The sequence below is a fragment of the Meriones unguiculatus genome, chromosome 5 (genome assembly GCF_030254825.1).
Source record: "Meriones unguiculatus strain TT.TT164.6M chromosome 5, Bangor_MerUng_6.1, whole genome shotgun sequence".
NCBI lineage: Eukaryota > Metazoa > Chordata > Mammalia > Rodentia > Muridae > Meriones > Meriones unguiculatus.
This window is the reverse complement of record NC_083353.1, coordinates 40,372,139-40,391,464: the sequence shown is the minus strand read 5'-3', so window position 1 is coordinate 40,391,464 and position 19,326 is coordinate 40,372,139. Positions and strand designations below refer to the sequence as shown.

The following is a 19,326-nucleotide window of genomic DNA, read 5'->3' as shown; positions in this document are numbered from 1 at the left end:
CAAAGACTTCCCTCACGAGATACAGACTCTAAGATAGTCATGAGGATTCCGAGAAAGTACAGCATCAACCCACAAGCAGGGCCTCTCTGTTTCCCATAAAGCTACCTCTGCCAACAGGTGACCCCTATGTGCCCTCATGTTACAGGGGTGGAAGTCTCTGGAAACAGAGCAGTAAGTTCTCATAAAAAAAGGAAGCTCTTACGAGTTTTGCCCTCTTCATGAATTAACTTCCTCAAACTGAAAGGCGGTGAGGTGGTGAGGTGCCTCAGGCAGTCCTACAGAGGAGCTTAAGCCACTGCAGAAATCAAGATAAGTCTTGTCTAGCCCTCTACCACATGACCTCAGAGGGTGCAACAGTGGGCTTCTGTTTCTCAGAAGCGCTTCCTTCCTACAGCCCACACATTCACAGGGTCCCCCAGACACATTTCAAAGGGACATCTGCCACACATACACCCATTCCTGCCAGAGCCAGAAAAGTTGGGGGTTATGCCCTCAGAGCTGTGGGATAGTCACGTCTTTACACTGTGGGCACTGCCACAAACCACTCTGGGCTGAAACCAGCCAGTGACCCGTAATCAGTCAAGGCTGACACAGAGATGCCTGGCATACCTCAGGACAAGGAGCATGACCAGCCTGTCAGCAACTGTCCCCAAACCACTGAGTGATCCTTGTGCCGCCTCCCTGTCTGAACCCTGCCTATCAGGGCAGACAGCACAAAGCCAGCCCCCCAGCCTGGCCCTACCAGCTCCAGGAGCAAAGGCAGGAGAGAGTGTGTGCTGGGGCCAGGCCCCTGGCACAAGCCCCTTCATCCTTTCTGCTTCTCACCTGTCAGCTGCCAACTGCCAAACTCACTAAGGCACTTCAGGAATTAATTACTGGCTAGAGAACACATGTTCCTCTGAGCAACGAACAACACGTTTTTATTTATGACTCTAGAAGGGTGAGAATAATAGTTCCTTTCTGTACCCTCGGTTTCCATGATGACGAGTTCCGCCTTTCTCCTCAGGTGGGGTCCCACCATTTCACAACCCACACAGGCTTCCGCAGACATTCTTACTGCATCCTTTCCATGACCCTAGATGCAGGTTCCTCCCAGCAGCCCCTGCCCCTGGGGGTGCCCAGGAAACAGAGGCTTAGAAAGATTCAGAAATCTGCGCAGATCTCCTATGCTACATTGAGACTTGGGTCTGCCCCCTTGCAACATGCAAAACACTGTTTTGTGGATGTACCCTGGCTGGTCTTGCCACATCAGCAAGTGTGTTTCCACCCAGGATGACCCTCCTGGCTTAACCCACAGACCTGGCAGTCCCAGAGGTCTTCCAGAGGCTACAACCTCACCTCCTGGGATTTTTCTCCTTGCCCTCAGTTTCCCCGTAAGCCAGGCCTGAGGGCTTCTCCATCTGCATACGCTGGGTAGCCAGTGGCGTGTGGCCTAGTATCGGAAGGCCTTCTAGGAACATGTGGCCTTGGCAGACAGGAGGCTCTGAGAAGCCAAGGGGCCACCGCAGAGCTGGCTGTCACCACCAGGGCTCAGAAAGACACAGCCTAGGCTCAGGCTCGGCATCCAGCAGGAGCCGCCAGTCCCTCTAGGCTAAGTGTTGAAGCCACCTGGCACTGGTCCTGAGGATGGGAAGGCAGGCTGTAGAGCCACCCAACCAGCTCTCCTCCTTCGGGACAGGCATCCTTTCAAGGCTGTCCTGCCAGGGTCTCATTCTCCTGTCCGTCTAAATAGCTCCAAAGCGGGAAATCCCAGCTGTAGACTTTAAAAAGAAAAGGAGGGCAGTGGGTGGCGTTGAGGGGGAAGGCACACACAGCAGAAATGTATCTGTAGGGAGGCCTGGTTCCTGCTCCCAACACAGAACTGGAACCCAGGCCCTCAAGGCAGGGTGAGCTCTCCATGCTTGCAATGCTGCTGTTTGCCACTTAGAAACTTCTGATAGAAACAAGGTGATAGGCAAAGCTGACCCATGCATGGGGGGGGGCAGAAGTGGAGCCACCCCCAAGCCTCTCCATGATGGAATAGTGGGAAATGTTGCCGTGAGAGGCTGAACACTCCTGTTCCCCCGGGTCCCAGAGCAGGGGCATCTATACTTCAGCCTCACTCCTGACTGAGAGTGACAGTCTGGACAAGGACCCAGCCTGTGCTTTCAGCCTGGGACAGATTCCTCTGTCCTCAGTTGCCTATCACTGGGCAGTCCTCTCCTAGGGGATCTTCAGCTGCAGTGCCCAGGCCTGAGAGGGCCATCTTAGGCTGCCCCGGCAAAGGTGAGTATGCCATGCCATGGCTTCTGTTACAGCCCATGTCTGCTCCTAGCCCATGTCTACCTCCTCCACTGGATGGTTCAGTGGGAACCTCACAGGAGTGCCACATCTCACCTGTGTTTGGACCTCTATGCTTGGTTTCAAGGGAAGAGCAAGGTTGGATGAGGTTCTGGGGTCAAGGAAAGATGGGGAGGTGGATCATGGTCACAGCAGGTGCCTTTGGGCGCAGATGCTCTGGGTTCAAGAACAGCAGGGGCGGGGTGGGCAGAAGCTGGGCTAAAGTGGGACAGAAGGATACATGAGCACATGGTGAAGGGTGCCTGCTAGCCTCCCCTTCTTCTTCTCTATCTCATTTGAGGTAGAGTATGAGGACAGAGGAGGAACCAAGGAAGACATGAATAGCCTCCCAGTGGGACCCAAGACAGAGGAGGAACCAAGGAAGACATGAATAGCCTCCCAGTGGGACCCAAGACAGAGGAGGAACCAAGGAAGGCATGAATAGCCTCCCAGTGGGACCCTGTAGCTTGGCACAGGTCTCCAGGGCCCCCACGGCATGAGAATACCTAGAAATGGGTGACCCAGATCCTAGGCCCCACCAGCACAGACCAGTAAGCACCTTGCCTTCCAAATTCCCCCATGGAGAAGAGCCTCCATGCCTCTCCTGGGAAGAGGCGGTCAGTTTATACTTTGCCCTGCTCCCACAGGTCCTGTGTACCAGCTCAGAGGACATTAGGCAAAGCTGCTGAGGGACCTCGGAGGAACTGGCCAGACAGGACAGAGAGAATTCTGGGGACAGTGAGGCAAGGTGTTTGGAAAGACAAGAGACCCAAGAATGAGTCACTTAGACAGATGGCCCCAGGGGACAGAGGGCTCTTTTCATAGCCACCATACCTCTAGAGTAGTCTTCCAAATCACAGTCGGGACTCTGAAGAGAATTTGGTGGGGAGCTCACTGGCAAAGGCCTATGCTGTACTGGAGTTACGGATGGTGTGGGCTGCCACGTGGGTCTAGGAACGGAACCTGGCCCTCTGGAGGAAGTGCTCCTAACTGCTGAGCCATCTCCTCAGCCCCTTGTTAGTTTGTATGGACACAGGGTGTTTGTCTGGCCTGGAACTCCAGTGAGCGCCAGGGATCTTCCTGTCTCTGTATCCCTATTCTGGGATACAAGTGCATACCATTGGACCTGGCTTTTTCCACAGAATCTGAGGGTCAAACTCAGAACTCCTCATACTTGCAGGGCAACCGCTTTAATGGTCAAACAATCTCCCCAATATATAGATTGGAATTTTATTTTGGAATATTCGTATGTAGATACTGAGATATCTTGGGAGCAGGAGCAAAATCCAACAGAAGATTAATTTGTGTCATATGTATGTTCTATGAATAGACTCTGTGGCATTTGGCTCAGTAATTTTAGGGTGCCTGCCTGGTGACTGTGACCTATTCCAGAAGGTCAGATGTGGAATCTTCCACTTGAAGCCTCACATGGGCATTTAAAAGCTTTTCGATTTTGGATTCAGGCTTTCAGTCTAGGGATGCACACCTGTATAATGCTCCTGCTTTGGAGGTGAGAAAGCCCTAGCATAGCACCAGGTTGTAGGCTCCATCCCAAGCACAGGTGTGGCAGCTCCCATCTGTAACCCCAAAGTCAGGAAGTAGAGATGACAGCATCAAAGGTTCAAGGCCATCCTCAGCTACACAGGGAGTTCAAGGACAGCTGAGCCACTTGAGACCATGACAAAAAAAAAAAAAAAAAAAAAAAAGAAAAGAAAGAAAAAACCCAAAACCAAACACCAAATCCCCTCTCTTTTTCCCTTTTGGCTAAGGCCAGGCATTCTCATTCAGAAGAATGGGGGAATGCAGGCAGACAGGAGCCCAGAGCCTAGGTTTGTGTAGGGCTGTGTTTTCTTTAGCAAATTCTTCTCCTCTCCTGTCACCCCCTCCTCCTTTTCTGCCACGTAGTTCAGACAGGTCTTGAACTCACAGCACTCTTCCTGTCTCAGCCTCCTGAGAACTGGGATTATAAGCATGTGCCACCATGTCTGGGCCAGTTTCCTCTTTGTCCATCTTGGATGCTGCCTATAGATGGCAGAGCTGGCTGAGACTGGCCAAATCTCCAGGCATCTATGAAGACAGAGGGCTGTCCACCTTCTCAGCCAGCTAGCTGGGGACAGCTGAGCATTTTTTGACCCCTTCTGAGTAACTCCTCTGCCTGGAATTGGGGTCAGGCATAATGACTGCCTATACATGGGCTTAGCACGGTGCTTTATGATAATCTCAGCTTCCAGTTTTGCATGGAATTATACAAACTATTAGTCTCTGGATGAGCTAGCAAATCAGCGTACTTGCTCCTTCTATATCTTCACTACAGACTGGATGGCTTGCTAATCTATCTGGAAGTCAAGACCCTTAATAGTCAGTGAGCTTGGGTCCCACGGCTGCCTGTCCTACTGACCTCTGGGATCCCTTAAGCAGCTGATTTCATATTGGTAAGTCTAAAGCAATCTCTTCTGGTGACCTTCTGGTGATTGTATGTCAATAGTGTCACAGCCCATCCTCCAGCACAGCTTGAAAGCTCATAGGAATTTTCCACATCCTTCTAGGTCTAGAAGAGACCCTCAGGGACAGGGAGGCGGAGAATCAGCAAAGGGTGTCATAGTCTTCACCCTTTCTGAATTCTGATTCAGGGATGCCCTGAGTTGTCAGTAACTGGGAGAGGTGGACACCTTCTAAGCTTGCTAGGTCTTGAAATCCCCCTGCCAAACAAGAATAGGATCTTCTCAGAGGACGGTGGCACAGGGGAAGCGAAGGGGGTGCATTGCTTCCTTAGAGCACTCTTTGCCCGCTGGCTCTGGCAGCAGGTTTGCTCCACCCTGATGCTGCTTCTCCATGAGACAGAACTCCCCAGAATTCAGAGGAGCAGCAACAGTTGCTCACCCCACTCTCCCTCAGGACTCCCAGAAAGGAGAGCAACAAAGCTACTGCTTGAGATCTAGGGTCACTCTGCTGAAGCCCACTGGTACCCCAGGGCACGGACTTTGCTTTTAAGATTTAAAGAGGTCAGTCTGCTTATGTTAATGAATCAAACATCGAGCAAACAACTACATAGTGAGACGAGGAAGAGGGTCAGACTGGGAGGAGGATGAAAGGCAGCAGGAAGGAGGGAAAGAGAAAGAAAGGAGGAAGGGAAGGATGAGGCTCTGGAGGTGGCTCAGCGTGTAAGAGCAGGCGCTGCTTTCGGACGTCCATCACCCACACCAGGTGGCTCACAATCTCCTGTAACTCCAGCTCCAGAGGAGCTTGGGTACCTGTATTCAGGTGCGTGTACATACAGACACAGACACAGATACACAGAGACACAGACACGCACACAATCGCAGCAGAGGCAGACACTGTGAGCTGCCCAAGTCACCAAGATCATCCCAGATGCTTGTCCTGACTCCCGCCCCAAACACCATCTCCAGCCTCACCCTCCAACAGGGCCTGCTCCCCAAGACACAAGGTCAAAAATAAACTCACGTCCTCCTCCGACTCCTCCAACTCCTCCAGTTCTGGGCAGGGCTGAGGACCAGGTCCGGCCCCTCCCTCTGCTTTGCAATCCAAGCCCAGCCCTCCTACACAGCCAGCCCTCACAGGATACTTCATCCATCCCTGGATCCCCCTACCTCCCCAGCCCAGGCCTCAGTACCTCTCCAAGGCAGCACAACAGTTGCCAAACCGGTTCTTCGGGGGAGGCCTTCCCACCTTGACTCTGGCTGCCTAAGCTACCTAAGCAAAGAAGCCAGCTCTGGACCAGCTCCTTCCCCAGCTCACAGTCCAGGCTGGAGTCCTGAGCAAGGTTTAAAATGCGTCCACTTGAAAAGCCAGGAATGGTGACTATGGTCTCAGTACAGTAAAGTGAAGGAGGAATATCTTCCTTCAAGGCCATCCTCCGCGGCACTGTGAGTTTGAGGTCAGCCTCTCCCAAGTGAACAATAAAGCTCATCCCCCAAATCCCCAAACACACACACACACACACACACACACACGCAGACACACCAGGCCCCATATGTACTGCACCCAAATACCTCTACCTCCTCTCTCTAGCACCTAGACCCCAGCTGCAGCCATGTACCCCATGGCCCTCACTCAGCACAATGTCACTCTGACCTCTTCCTTCATTGTGAAAGGTCACAGATTCCATCCCCTGGACAGAGTCACTGTAACCCAGGATTCATCAGAAACCTGCAGGGCTCTGAGTGAGAGTTTCTTCCCATTTATTTTATTTTATTTTATTTCATTTTATTTTATTTTAGAGACAGGGTTTAATTAATGTAGCCCAGGCTGATCTTCAAATTACCATGTAGCCAAGGATGACCTTGAATTCCTGCTCCTCCTGCCTCCATGTCCCGAGTACCGGGATCTCAGGCTTGCCCCACCACTCGTGACTGTGCTTATCAATAGCTGCTCAGGGCAATGGGTGGGTTTCCAATCGCCCTGATCACAGCCTCTGCATGCTTCAAGGCATCACTTTGTGCCCCGAGACAGACGTGAATTCAGTACGTGCAGGGACAGGTGACGTTGTCTTGAGAGTGCTGCTTTCTCACGTTGGCACACAGAGGGGTCTCTGTGGAAAACATGGCTGCCTCTCAAGTCCAGCTCACCCCTGGGAAACAATCGTGCCCTTTTCAGCTCACTCCTATTCCACCTTGTGGCTTGAGCTTTTCCCACTTCTCTGTCTGTCCCAGGGCTGCGATGTTTCCTGTATCTGCTATCCCTGTACTTGTCAGTTGGTTGGACTGAGTTTTCTCTAAGAGGTCTCCCTGCTGGGAAGGGAGCGGGAGGTGATGGTGGGGACCTGCAGAGGGGAAGCCCGGAAACCTGCCCTCCCCAGAATTACCTGCTTAGCCTCTGTTCTTCCTGCAACTCTAGGTTTTCTTTCTTATTCAGATTTCAGGGGAAGTGGAGCACACTTGACTTCTGACCATTCATTCATTCACTCATTCATTAGGTGGTGACAGAATATCTATTTCTGTGGCCAATTAGGTGTTAGAGACAAGGGGGCAAGGAAGCACACCACTCAAAAACAACCCAGTCCTGTTAGTACAGCCACCTTTCCACTTCTTAAAAACCATCACAGTGAACATTAGAAATGGTCTCTGAAGTGCTCAAGGGGGAGTGCTCCCCATGGAGCCGGAGTCCTCCTGCCCCCATCAGCCCTTCTCACCATGCCACATCTATCTGTCTGTGCCTGTTTATCTGACTGTTCGCTCGAGGTCAAAGCTTTTGGGCAGCAGGCAGGAAGCGGCCTGTTGAATGACTAGGCTGACCAGCCACATGAAGACCTGCTGCTGAGTAGAAATCCAGACGGACGTGGCTGCTGCTCAGCGGGATCAGTCTGTCTCACCTGGTACAGAAAGCTATGATGTAGAGGTTCCCCTCTAGGGTGGACCTTGGCACTGGCCTGCCCAGTGCTCCCAGACCTTCCCCCAGAGAAGGTTTTGCATTCTCAATCTTGGCTCCTTTGGAATGCTCCAAGGAGGCCTAAGTGTATCCCATGGAAGCCAGCATGAGTGTGCCCAGGCAGGCACTTTAAGCAAAAGGACCCCATAGACAGGGGCTGTGGTGAAAGCATCAGAGGAGTTCAAGTCTGCTGAAGTTCTCCTCCTCGTATTCTTCCATCTCATCTTCCTAGTCCAGGTTGCCTAAATACACTAGCTCTCTTGTTCCCCCAGTTTTCCAAGCCTGCTTCTTGCCGTGTGTCCCTTCCCACAGGTGGGCTTTCCTGAGCCACCAGGTGCTCCTTAGTGCCAGGACCAGTGATAGATCCCACTCGGCTCGTCCACGCAGACCATTTCTCTCCCTCTCACAGCCCAGGCCTCATTCCCTGTACTCCCAGCTTAATAAAAGCTACTTAGCAATTTTCTTTCCCCGTGTCAACAGCCACATGAATGTTTGCAGAGTACTCTGAGCTGTTTGGAGTTTAGATCCTAATTAATAAATGCCTAAACTGTCACTGCAGACACGAGGTTGGCAGAGTCCACCCAATTGCAGAAAAAGAGTGGTGCATCCCGACCTGCTGGAAAACTCCCAACGTAAATAAACAGAAAAACAGCTAATGAGAAGCCAGAGAGGTGCTTGCAGGAGATCCACCCTGTCCCTCCGAGACACCTCTATTCCTAAGGCCACATGTGTGAGCCCAGACATATTGCACTGCCCACAGAGACCCTTTCTCCTTGCTCTGACCAATCACCCGCTCACTCTGCTGCTCACCGATGCTGGCCTGTGGAATACACAACACACTGGCCTGACACACGGCTCTGGCTCTCAATCAGTTACTTGCCAGGCTGCAGAGCTGTGTGCACGCGTGCACTGGTGGGGGGTGTGTGTGTCTTAGGGCAAGGAAGGCCCTTGGCAAGGCCTATCTGCAAGATCTGTGCCACGCCCTTCTCTGCCAGGAGAGAGCCCATCTCTAGATCTCTTCCCGACAGTCAAGTTTATCACAGACCTGGGGTGGGTCCTGAGTCAAGCTTCCTCTTCCTCAGGGGCCTCGCCAACCACCCCCATCTGAGTTCCTGGAACCGCAAGGTAGCAGGGCTGGCTAGAGTCCCCAGATGCTGAGTCACCAACAGGCTCTACCAGGGCTGAGCTCGGAAATGGCAAAGACACTGTACCAAGATAAGTGCTTTGAAAGCCCATGCCAGGGGGGCCAGACACAAAGTTGGACTCAAGTGGCCAATGCTATAGTGCCAGCCATGGGGTCCAGGGCCATGGAGACTGAAACAGACAGAGATGGAGGCAGGATAGAAGTACAGAGAAAAGGATAGGGACCTGGGAAGGGAAGGGAGCCCTTTTTCCAGAGCCAGAAGTTCCTGGCCAGGTGAGAAGCAAGCATTCCGGCGCAATGACCAACATCTGCTATGAAGGTTTCCAACATCAGTAAACAGAACAGTGAGCCAGGCTAAAGGCCTGGACATGTATGACGTGGGCAGGGCTGCACTACTCTTCCATTTTCTGGGAATCTCAAACAAGGCGATTTGTTTACAGTGGCAATAGCCTACTTTCCTGTAGCCCTGTGAGCTAGTCTTTTCCTGGCCATAGACTACCTTCCTACAGCCCTATGAGCTAGACTTTTCCTTTATCAAGTGTGATCTTGTCCCTGGGAACCACCTGTGACCTCACTCTGGTTCCTTAGCCACCCTTTGAAGACAACAACTTCAAACCCACCCAAATCCTACATAGGACTTCTGTGTAAACAAGAAGAGGACTCTCTTTCTCAGAGAAGCCCACACCCCCACATTCTCGGATGTGTCTTGCTTCATGAGCACCCTTCACTTAACCATAGTGCTTAAAAATCTGTATTTTATAAAATACCTTTACGAACCGAGCTCTGCTTCATCCAGGCTCCCCCGAAATTTCTTTCCTATGTCAAAGCCAAGAATCTGGCTTCACCTGTATCGAAAAGTGGGGGGACCCTCTCTGGCTGCTGCTGTGGCAGAATAGAGTTGTTCTTATGTCCCTGCTGCTAGTGACAGAGTACGCTTGCTGCGGGCATATGTGGAAGCCTTTGATAGTCTGTGAGGTCCACAGGGATGGCACAATTCCCTTCTCCATTTGTGTGGTCTAATGGGACCTCTCAGCCTCCCTGGCCTGTGGTGGTCCAAATCCTCTCCTGAGCCTGACACCGACCAACAGAGTTGGCCTCTTGGTAGCCCCAGGCTAGCCGGGCATAGTTCCTTCTCAGTGGCTAGCCCATGTGCTGATATCCCACCTGGCCAGCGGCTTAGAACTCCTCAGGGTGTGCAAACAGTCCCTGAACTCCGCTCCATTTCCCAAGTGAGTGACACACACTTTTCTTTCCACCGCTCCCCAAGACTCAGGACACCCTGGCACTACCCTGCAGAAGGTGTTTCGGCCGACCACATGAGAGTGTAACTTGGCAGGGTTAACGTCAGGGCAGTACTGGCCTGGGTGTGAAGGCAATCGGGAGGAAGGTATGTTAAGATAAGTGGCTGGTTAGAAAGCATAGGTGAAGAGAGGAAGAAGTGATCCCTAGAAGGTCACCAGCTTGTGGGGAACACCCAGAAGCACTGTGGGTTTATGACAGACTGACAGGGTCTTCCAAGTGAGAGCGGGAGTGACCAAGCTTGTGGAGGGGAAGGACAGTGAAAAAAGCCCAGGGCTGGAAGGAAGACGGGGTGTGGCTGACTGCCTCTCACTAAGACACTAACCAGCAGCCTCCTCCTGCTCCCCCTCCAGCCAGGGCTTCTTCCCATGCGCCCTGCGGGGTCATCTGAACTCCACAGGGGTCTCATCATCGCTGGGGTAAGTACAAAGGCCACTCTTGGTTCTTCAGTGGGTGGGCCAGGGATACCGCATTTCTGTAATGCACGGGGATTTTCTCCTCTTAGAATGCGGTTGGCCCTTCTGGCTGAGACACTCTAGGCCCCCAAGGGGAGAGTCCCTTCACCCCAGGACAGAGAGCCGCCAACTGTGCCCCATCAGAAGCAGCCTGCACATAGGGAAAAGGAGCTAGAGACATGAGCTGACAAGCCCTCATCGAAGGAAAGCCTGCCCTGGAGGGCAAGGGGTAGGTACTCCTGCTCCTGCCAGTTCTGACCCCATTCTGCATCCATCCATCTGTACCTGCCTGTCTGGCTTTTTCTCATGAACCAACAGCATCAGGGCTGAACGGCACAAAGCCTGCCTGTATGGTACCGAGGCTGACAAGCCACAAAGGCCATTGCGGAATTCTGTCCCTCATGGTCTAGAGGAACAAAGCATTTTGCTCTCCTGGTCTTGGGGGCCCTGATGGTGGTCCTCAGGCCACTCAGGTTGTCATGGCCACACATAGCAATGGCATTTGGTGCCTTGCATTCTCCCATGCTCTCAAGTCTCATTTGTGGATCCTGGAGACACTGATAGGGCAGTGGGCATGTACACTGCCCACTTGGTTTGGGGACAGGTGTGCCTTTTGTTAATGTCAGTTTAGAACATGAAAAACAAAACAAAACAGACCTACAGTTGGAACCTGTCAGGTTTATGGAAAACATCATGGAGGGCAGGGCAGAATCACCCTGCCAGCCTCTGCCTTCCACACTTACCCTTTTGGCTTCTGTTAGTAAAGAACAGAGAGAGAAGAAGGAATAGGAAAATAGGATGTTTGCTGCTGGTGTGATTCAAATCTCATGATAGCAGGGAGCTCAAGGGCAAAAGGAGGGAGGGAGACAGGATTCCATGCTGAAATCCCAGGAAGGGTACAATGGGATGAGGGCCTTGGATCACCCCTGTTCAGAATGCTCTGAAGTAGAGCCTAACTGCCAGACCCAGTTCAGAGAAGCTGACAGTGAGGCCACTTGCAGCTGGGGCGTCTGAGTCCTGCTATGGGTCAAGCCATCTCGCCCCTTGCTGTGTAGGGTGTCACACCTTTCCAGAGTATCTATAGAGGCTGTTCATTCATTGCTGGACCCTGGACACCCCTCACAGGTAAGTGATCAGTGGTGTTATGGTCACTGAGTGGGTATTACACAGCAATGAAAACAAATAGGTCATGAAGCTCCCGGGAGACGGGGGACCCTGAACACCGTAAAGTTCCGATTGTAAAAGAAGCTGGGCTGGAAATGGCTGGGAATTCCCTATGTGAATTGAAAAAGACACAAGTGCAGAGGTCTGAAAAGATCCATGGTGACTAAGAAGTTAGGAAAGGGACGGACAGCAGGAGACAGGGGACTTTTGAGGTCTCAAACCCACACTGACTGATGCTATAATGGCAGATGGTAATCATCTTTATAAATCTTTCCAAGCCCATTTAACATACACCACCATGTGTAAACCTTATGTCAACTAGTGACTTATAACTTCTATTTAATTGTAGCTAAACTGGCATTGGAGGAGGTGGCTCAGGGCATCTGCTCTCACAGAGGACCTGAGTTCATTTCTCAGCACCGACATCAGGCAGCTCACATCTATAATTCCAGCTCTGGGGAAACCAATGCCCTCTTCAGGCCTCTGAGGGCAATGCAGTCATACACACACACACACACACACACACACACACACACACACACACACACACAAAATAGATCTTTAAAGCAGTTTTGGTTAAATACTATTAACTTAGTAGTAACATATCAGCATTGGCATGTCAACCGCAACAGATACACCAGCCAGTGAAAGGAGCTGATAGCAGGAGAGTCAAGAGAGCACGTGAGAGAGCTGGGATTCTTGCTCCATTTCTTTTTAAACCCAAAAGTGCTCTAAATAATACCTATTGACTTACAAGCCAGACCAAGTAAAACCACCCATTGGTAATGGCAACACGATAAAGGAGAATTCCCTCTCTTCTAATTATCTGGTTGCTGTGATGTCCTATGTTCAGACAGAATGGCCCTCTCCCCAGAAAGCTACATCCTGAACAGTTGGGGTGGGCTTCTCAAGACATGCAGAGACCCTCCTGAGCTTTAGGGGCAATCCAGAAGTGAACAGTGGCTTCCTGACTGTGAAAGTGGAAACAGACCAGCCTGAGTTATGCCCAGATTCCACTTGGCATCCAACAATGACCAGCAAGCAAGGCCTGGCCACCTCCTGTCTGTCGGGGCCGCCTTGGAGCCTGTGTTCAGCAAGTTGCTGCTGTGGGGATCCTGGCAACAACCTCAGGGCCAGCCTCAGCTGGTGACTCATCTCCATTGACAGGGCCACCCCCCCAACCTTAATGTTCTCACAGAGCATGTCAGGAGAGAGAGAACAGAGGAAAATCCTGATCTCCAGGAACAGAGGGCACACAAGGGCAACAGAGAGGGTATGAAGACAGAGGGGCAGATGTGTACAAGAAGTCTTCCAGAGAAGACTTCCAATGTGGAGGCTGACAAGCACAGACAGGTGTCCTAGCAGCCCTGGACACACCAAGCTAACACAGCACCCTGGTCCAGGGCCACAGGGCCACAGCATCCAGGGTCCAGGGCTTCCGTGGCCTCTCAAACCACACAGTGGTGGATACTAGACACATTTCTTCTCAGGACCTCCTCAGCACTTTTATACTTGTTGTCATCACACTGTCACAAAGACAGTGGCTAGTTAACCTCTTGGTCCTCCAGCTTTATGTGAGAGGGGCTCCTGAGTAGGCAAAGCCGTCACCACAATATAAACCATAGTCGCGGTGACTTCTGCCACCTTCTCTGTCCTCTGAGATCCCCAGGGACTCCCAAGCCAGGTTCCCTCTGGAAGAAGATGCCAACCCAAAGGCTCTTTGGAAGCTCACCTAGAATATTGTCCTGCTTGGTAGTGACCTCAGCACCACCACAGGCTGGCACTTGAGACTCAGAGGGGATGACACAGCACACAGGCTCAGTCAGCAGCAGACTCACAGACTGGGAGACAATGCTTTGCTCTGTGTGTCCCTGTGCCAAAGGCATGGGCTTGGAAACAGTCTCCAGGTCCATGGGGACCAGTGCGGGGCTCCAGTTCCTTCTATCCCCTGTGAAGTGTGCATGTGGCGCGTGCTCAGACAGCCATCCCTACTGATGGAGTGCTATGTGTTCTCAAGGAAAAGATCCTACCCTCTGGAGATGGTAGACTCCACAGTTCCTTCCGGTGGGAGGCCATCAGACAGATCCTGCCAGGAGACAGGAAGACACAGAGGTATGTTCGTGGATAGCTGAGCATGGGCTGTAGGAACAGAGTGATGGAGTAGAAGCTGCCCCAGGAGTCATCAGATTGGCAAGTGATTGATTTTTCATGGGTTTTAAAGAGACTAGGATTAGAATAGCTCAGAATCTGCCTAGCATAGTGTTTACAGCTTAAAAATAAATCACAGTCTCTCTGTGTCAGTCATTGGGGACTAGGTGGTTAAAGAAAACTGCTGTTGTAATACTTTCCTATGTTAATTAATATAGAAAGAATGATTCTTCTTTCTACAAATGGTGCGATCTCAAGAAGACCTGAAAGCTTTTTAACATAGTCTTCATACCCAGCATCACTGTCTTTTTCTGCTCTAGACTTTGAGGACAGCTAAGAGTATCTTAAAGGTGACAGGCTAGGCCACCCTTTCACGGGCTCTGCGCCCTGTTGGGATGCCAGTCCTGTGTACAGGAGTACCTCTGTATGGCTCAAGTATTGATTTACGGACAACCTTTTAGAGAATCCAACCACTGTTTTTTTATTTTATTTATTTATTTTTTATTTTTTTTAAAGGCAGGTGTCATAGTTTTTGTCAACTTGTCACAAACCTAGAGCTCCAGAAAGAGGTAATTTTTTGTTTTGTTTTATTTTGTTTTGTTTTTTTGAGATAGGGTTTCTCTGTGTAGCCCCAACTGTCCTGGAACTCTGTAGATGAGGTTGGCCTCAAACTTACAAAGATCCCCCTACTTCTGCCTCCCAAGTGCTGGGATTAAAGTCGTGTGCAACCACTACCCAGTAAAGAGGTAATCTTAACTGAAGAATTGTTTCCATTAGATTGGTCTGTAGGAATGTCTGAGGGGAATTTCTTGATTGCTGATTGATGCCCAGCTCACTGTGGGCAGTGCCATTCCTGGGCAGGTGGGTCTGGGCTGGATAAGAAAGGTATCTGAGCAAGGCTTGAGGAGCAAGCCAGTAGGAAGTATTCCTTTGTGGTCTCTGTCTTGAGTTCCTTCCTTGACTTCTCTCTCTACTATACTGTGATCAGGAAGTGTAGGCCAAATACACCCTTTCCTCCCCAGGTTTGTTTTGGTCAGTGTTTAATCACAGCAACCAAGAAACAAACAAGGAAAACATGAAAGATAAGCATAAGTAAGAACACCTCCAGGCCTAGGAAATACATTCCTCAGTTTAAGAAAAATGGACCATCACCTGGACAATAGGTTGCATGCACAGAGCCCCCTCCATGCTGAATCTCCAGCAGGATTCAACCTCAGCCCCTACAGCCCTCTCAGCAGCCACTTCCAGGAGATCAGTTGGCCTAGGAGATGAAACTGTTTCCCAAGTGTGCTAAGAAAAAAATATCTGCTGCTTTGCCAGTGTTATGGGAGTCAGAGATGGAAGGGAATGGAGGAAGGAGGAAAATAGAGAAAACCTTTGTGCTGGCCAACTGTGATGTGTTAAAGTTGAGGGTAGAGATAGAAGGAAAGTCACCTGTCTCTCACATTCTCAGACCGACGGGGTCACAGGACACCTGTCAGTGTAACTGCAAACTGAAAGAGGATTCTTCTAACCTGCCACAGCACAGGTTGCTGCTGGGGCTGAAGCTCGGTAGTGATTCATGCTGATTTTCTCATCTCCCCAAAGCAAAGATTTTTATAGAACAAAGCTCTAGACTTTCAAAAAACTCCTGACATCTCCAAAAATAGCTCCTCAGGTAACAATCAGCAGAGGCGAAGCAGCACATGAACCATTTATGCACAGAACTGAAGCAGACACAGGGAGGTGAGCACCCCACTGCACTGTGCTTTGAAGTTATCTTCTTGGAGTCTAAGCCTGATTTCCCACAAAAAGCAAACGGCCTTATCTTCAAGGCCAATGAGAAGGCCACTTGTCCACTTCTGGTCTACTCTCAGCTGAGTCAGATGTCATCGTGGCCCCAGAAAGCATCTTTGGCTAGACCATCCCCAGCCCCTGGGGTAGGGAAGAGGGCCAGACTGGTCAGGATAGGGTGAACTGTCATTCAGACACCAGGATCACTCACAAGCACAAACCGTGTCTTCTTTGTGTAAGGAAGTATGCACAAAAGAAGACATACAGCACATCATGTATGAGAAAAGAACCCCTACAATGACTGCAACCCAGTTCTCAAGGCTGAGGGCTCAGATAAACTGTCCTTGGAAGTCAAGCTTCATCCTTGGCCTATGGACTGTGTCTGGTTGTAGGCTGCTCTCTGGCCTCGGGCATTCCCCACAGAGGACAGGTGCCAGCAGGGAAGCCGTGTTCTTTCTCTTTCAAACATCTCAGCTATGAAGTCAGGTTGCTTTCCTCCCTATTGGAAGTGAGGCTTATTTCACCCGGCCTTCTTTCCTTTTTAGCAGTTGCCAGCCTTGTGCTGTTTAGGTTCAAAAGTACAAGATGAAATGGTGGAAGGCTTCAACCAATGGGAGCTCTTCTATTCCAAAAAAGTCAGGCCTCTTTCTCCCTCCAGGAAGAAGACATATCAATCAGCCACGAAGAAGTGACAGGGAGTGAGTGGGTCACAGAGAAAAGCATAGACACAAAGATCATGGATGTCAGCAGAGTCATGGAGTAAATCTCTCCTCTTTCCCCACTAGACCAGTAGGGTGGGCTCTTTCCACAGCCACCAACCAGCAAGCCAACTTCTTACCTCTGCAGTGGATACAGCCTACCTTAACCTAATATGTAACTTAAAGGGATATTATTCTGGAAAATGACTCTCTGGTAAGGTCATTTAAATACGATGCAGACCATTTATTTTATGAGATGGAAGGTCTTACTGTGTAGTCCAGGTTACCCTTAAACTGATAATGGTCCTCTCAGTGCTAGGATTACAAAGATGTATAAGATTCAAATCTTAAAGTTTTGTTTGTTTGTTTATTTAATGTGCCTGTGTGTGTGTCTGGATGTCTGTGTCCATGTATGAGTATGTGCAGAGCGTACTGCCCATGGAAACCAGAAAAGGGTATCAGATCCCCCTGGGGCTGGAGTTACATACAGGCCATTATAAGCCATCTGTTTTGGGTGCCTAGAAATCTGAACATTGTCACATTGTCTCTTAACTATTGAGCCACCTCTCCTGTCCCAAGATTCAGATTTTTTAAAGCCTCTTATTTTTTTATTTTATTTTTAGACATTCACTCATTGTGAAGAGGTCCATCCTCTTCATGATTTGCCAATGTGTACTTAAAAGTAAAACAAACAAACAAAACAAAACAAAACAAAACAAAAAATAAAATAAAAAGCCCTTAACACTTTCAACAAACATTTGTAGGATGCCCACATGCAGCACTGACCTGAATCAGATACCGCGCTATCTGTCTATTCTGGTATACAAAGCCTGTCAGAAAACAAAAACAAAACAAAACCAATAAACCCCCTGCTACCAGCTGGACTAGCTCCTGTGTAGGCGTGAGCAGCAAATGTTCTTTTGTTCTCATCTGCTGCCCAATCAACAGCAGCGCCTGTACTTTCTCAGGGCGCGTGGCAGGCATGGGGTTGAAGAGTCTGAGAGGAAGGCAGCCATCAGCAAACCTGCTAATACAGTTCTGTCTTTAGTTGGGCTGTGAAGAAAGAACATCAAGTGTTCATGTGAAGGTGTTAACGTCAGCTCTGGCTTCCGCTGTGATCTGAGAAAGTGTTGGCTAAAGGGTAGGGGTTGGGGAAGGAGGTGGGAGGCCATCCCTGAAGCACAGGGCCTGCCGGTCACACCCTGTGAGCTTTGTTGTCATTTCACGGTGATGGTGGTGGGGAGCAGAATGTACAAACCAGTGGGAGAACATCCTTTCAAGCAAAACACCTTTAAAAAAAATTCAGGGTAGAGCTGCAAACAGGATCCCACTGATAAATTTACTCTAAGTTCCCTGGGCACAATACACACTTAATATTTTTGTGCCTCAGTTTCCTCATCTATGAAATTGGGAGCCTTGCCACATCTTGCAGAACTGCTGGTCGGGGCTGGTAGGTTCTGCACATAGGCTAAGCTCTTTGAGGACTTACCGAGTGCCAGCACCCTTCTAAGGGCAGGGTGCTGTGTCCTCAGCACTCTTGCAACACTCCTCTCAGCCCAATTCTATTACCTTACGTCCTTTTGTAAAAGCCCCCGAATCCACTCATGCCACTTTTTGCAAGAAACTTCCTGGCCAGGGGCCAGGACGAGCCATTGTTTTCTTTGCGGTATCACCAAGCGCAGCCCAATACATAGTCATGTGCCAACCGATAACCCATGAGATAACCCGAAGACATGCCCTTCCCGCACCGCTTCATGCTGACTAGCTTTATGTGCACGGCTACCCCATGGACTCTATAATACACAGTGGACGAAATGGCTACACTGGGTAAATTAAGCACCAAACGGCACATTAGAGTTAGGCCACAGAAATCACAAAGGCTGCTTGATCACGCAGATGAAGTCTACCTGGATGGGAGCTGGGAAAGCTCATTGCTTCGCTTTAATCCGAAGTCCAGAAAATCCAATTTAGTTGAAAGGGCTGCTCTGTTTATTTTCCCTCGTTGCACACTATGGGAAAGGGCCGTTCACAGGAAACCAAGCTCGCATTACATAATGAGTGGATGTTGTTTTCCTCAGGGTGCGTCTCTGGGCTTTCAAGTGGTTCACTGGTGCAGAACTGCTCCGTTATCCCACCACCTTAACCTGAATAGAGCCTTAGTCCAGGAAGCTGGAATAAAACCTTTTGTTCTCTTTTTTTCTTCTTTCTTCACAAAGAACATAAAAATGTAATAGAGGAGGGAACGGGACTCACTGAAAGTCCTACCCACAGGGGACTGTGAAGACAAGCAGCATGGGGAGGACTCAGCTCTGGCAGACCCTCAAACAGCCTAACACAGCCCCTCAGTCATCGGAAGGATGAGGTCACACAGTCTCCAGTATTGCCTAACAGCAGCGTCAGAGTCAAAAAATCAATAGACTGAAAGGGGAAGTAGATGTCACTGTGGCAGAGGGAGACTGAAAATCCTACACCTCAAGCCAACAAAGACGGTGTTGATCTAAAAAGCAGCATCAGTCAGGCTGGGGCTGTAACTCTGTCGACAGAGCGCTTGCCCGACATGGGAGAGTCCTTGACTTTGTTCCCAGTTCTGCACAAACCTGCCGTGGAGGTGCATGCTGTGATCTCAGCATGTGAGAGGGAGATAGAGCAGGAGGATCAGAAGTTCAAGCCCAGCCTCAGCTACATAACAAATTCAAGGCTAACCTGGGCTACACGAGACATTGTCTCAAAAAATATTACCATCAATCAATGGACATAATGAATATCTATAGATGATGCTGAGAACAAAAGCCAAGTGGACAACCTTCTCAGACCTTTGTGAAACATCTGCCCAGATGGGCCACGTCCTGAGACACTGGCTACAACCGATGAAAAGGATGGATATCACACAGTGCATGCTTTTAGAGCACAACTCAGTGGATCTAGAAAGCAACGTACGAAA

The 19,326-nt window shown here is 50.1% G+C and overlaps 1 protein-coding gene across 1 annotated transcript in view; it reads right to left on the bottom strand.

Moving 5' to 3' along the window:
- Positions 1–19,326, bottom strand: part of Tgfa (transforming growth factor alpha) — an 80,627-nt gene that overhangs the window by 46,569 nt on the left and 14,732 nt on the right. The window lies entirely within an intron of this gene.